The sequence below is a fragment of the Triticum aestivum genome, chromosome 6A (assembly GCF_018294505.1).
Source record: "Triticum aestivum cultivar Chinese Spring chromosome 6A, IWGSC CS RefSeq v2.1, whole genome shotgun sequence".
In the NCBI taxonomy this organism is placed as follows: domain Eukaryota; kingdom Viridiplantae; phylum Streptophyta; class Magnoliopsida; order Poales; family Poaceae; genus Triticum; species Triticum aestivum.
In genome coordinates, this window is record NC_057809.1 from 436,133,511 (window position 1) to 436,136,602 (window position 3,092).

The window sequence follows — 3,092 nt, forward strand, 5'->3', positions numbered from 1 at the left end:
GGAGCGGCCGAGTGGTGATGAGGTGACCAACCGAGTGGCGACGCGCGGAGCGGCCGAGTGGTGATGAGGTGACCAACCGAGTGGCGACGCGCGGAGCGGCCGAGTGGTGATGAGGTGACCAACCGAGTGGCGACGCGCGGAGCGTCCGAGTGGTGATGAGGTGACCAACCGAGGGCGCCAACTGTCGTGGTTCTAAGCCTGACAGTAGAGTGGGGGGTAGGTATGGAGAGGCAAGGTCCTAGCTATGGAGAGGTTGTAAGCACAAAGGATGTACGAGTTCAGGCCCTTCTCGGAAGAAGTAACAGCCCTACGTCTCGGAGCCCGAAGGCGGTCGAGTGGATTATGAATGTATGAATTACAAGGTGCCGAACCCCTCTACCTGTGGAGGAGGGTGGCTTATATAGAGTGCGCCAGGACCCTAGCCAGCCCACGCAGGAGAGGGTTTAAGGTGAGTTAAGTCTGGGGCGTTACTGGTAACGCCCCACATAAAGTGCCTTTACTATCATAAAGTCTACTTGATTACAGGCTGTTGCAGTGCAGAGTGCCTCTTGACCTCCTGGTGGTCGAGTGAGTCTTCGTGGTCGAGTCCTTCAGGCCAGTCGAGTGAATCCTCGTTGGTCGACTGGAAGGCGACCTCTTCTAAGGATGTCCTAGGGTAAGTTACTTGGATCAGGTCCATGATCCTACCCTAGGTACACAACCCCATCATTAGCCCCCGAATGGATCGAGGCTTCGAGTGAAGAAGGAGTTGATGTCGTTTCCGATTAACCTTTGCGCTCCGGTTGTGCGCTGTTCTGGACCAAAGAATCCCTTTGTCGACAGGAAACAAATTGCCGTCAGTCAACTTGATCCATTCTGTTTTTGCATCGAGTGATCTTTCAGGCTTCGACGATCTCCGAGCGACGGATCGCCGGAAACACCGCGCCTGACAGACTGATTTGTTGCTCGCGGATTCCGCGGGATGCGAAATTTTGGGGCGCGCGCGAAGCGGGGCGGACCGCGGCGTTCGGATGGGACGGGGCATGGACGCCTCGATCTCCGCGCCGCCTTTTTCGCCACGTATCCCGCCTGCATAACTATTCCAGATATGATTAGATCGCCCGGGCCCACCTGTCATCCACTCGGAAGGGACCTTATAAATGTGCCCGGCGAGGATTTCTGTGCTGCGCCTTAGCATTCTTCCCCTCTCTCTGCTTCCTTCCTCCCTGCTCAGCGTGCTCGCTCTCGCCCCCGCACCACTTCCCTTTGCGCATCTCGCCGGCGACCATGGCCAAGGAGAAGACGGCGGCGCTGGAGCGCGCAAAGAAGGCGTCGGCATCGGAGAAGGCGAAAGGAAGATCCACCAGCCGCGGAGGGTCCTCGTCCAGATCCCGCCTGCCGAAGGGCTGGGTCCAAGGAGACTGGATCCAGTCGACCATCACAGAGAATGACCTCCTCGACATGGCCAACGAGGGTTTGATCCCCCACGGAGCTGCGAGGCTTCCGGGGAAGGAGTGGCAGCCCCAGCCAGAAGAGGGTGAGTGTGTGCTTTTGGCCACCCATGTTGATCGCGGGTTTTCCTTGCCACCGAGTGTTTTCTTTCGTGGCTTTTTGAACTTCTTCGGAGCGCAGCTCCACCACTTTACCCCAAACTCCATTGCCTATCTTGCCGCGTTCGTGTCCATGTGTGAGGGTTTCTTGGGCTGTTGACCGCACTGGGGTTTGTTCAAACATATATTCACGTGTCGATCTCAGACCGTGAAGAAGGCGAGCCCAGGTGATGAGAGAACCCGAGTCGTCCAAATGTGCGGAGGCCTGGGGATTCAGGTGAGGAATAAGAGCACCTTCCCGCCCATGACCTTTCCCGAGTCCGTCAGAGGCTGGCAGTCGACTTGGTTCTACTGCCAGGTCCAGTCGACGCCAGGGCAGTCGAGTGGACTCCCTCCGTTCACCATGGACCGAGTGAGCAAGCCTTCCCCTCTAAAGCTGATTCCGGAGGAGAAAGCTGACGTGAATATGTTGATGGAGCGCGTGGTGCAGTTGGTTCGGGAGGGAGTGACGGGCATGGACCTCCTGGAGGTTTTCCTCAGGCGTCGCATCCAGCCTCTCCAGTTCCGGAGCCACTGCATGTGGTTGTACTGTGGGACCGAAGACGAGACTAGAGTCCATCCAGAAGCAGTCGACGATGTCACTCTGGAAAGATGGATGGTAGCCGTCACCGGAAACAAGGACAACCCACGCGGAGCCAGAAGGATTCCTCCACTCGACCACAACAGTGATCCAAATAAGGTACACTTGCCCTGCTCTCCACTGCATTCTTGTCGCATTCATCTCTGTTTACTCTGCCGACTGGTCGACTGATCATTGTCTTGATATCTGCTAGGCCCTCACCGAGCTGTACTCGATGCCCAATGGGGCACAAACTCCGACTGAGGAGGGTGAGGCGAGTGGGGGCGAGAGCCACGACGAGGAGGAATGGGACTCGGACGTTGCAGGGGACGACGACGACGATGATGATGACGACGGCGATGATGATGACGCCGAAGACGAGGAGGAAGAGGAGGAGGTCGTGCCACCGCGCTCGGAAAGGCGGTCGAAGCTCGTCCACGACCCTTCGACTGAACGTGGCAAGGGGGTTGTGACGCAGTCGACCAAGCGCCCTAGGACCACTTCTGGCAGTCCGCTGTTTGTTCTGTTGGATATGCTACCAAAAACTTTTCTTTTCCGGAATTTATATTAGTCACCCACTGGGTGTGTCGAATAAACTCCGTGTTAGCGGGGGCACGCTGAGTGCACCCGCTGGGTGTAGTCCCCAAGGCTAAGGTCGACTGCTGGCAGTCGGCCTTAGGCTTTATGATGTCAATCTTTCTGTCAGTCGACTGGTCGACTAGACTTCACAAACCGGTGGGGGCACGCTGAGTGCACCCACTGGGTGTAGTCCCCAAGGCTAAGGTCGACTGCTGGCAGTCGGCTTTAGGCTTTATGACGTCAATTTTTCTTTCAGTCGACTATGTCGACTGGATTTCACAAACCGGTGGGGGCACGCTGAGTGCACCCACTGGGTGTAGTCCCCGAGACTGTGGTCGACTGCTTGCAGTTGATCACAGTCTTAG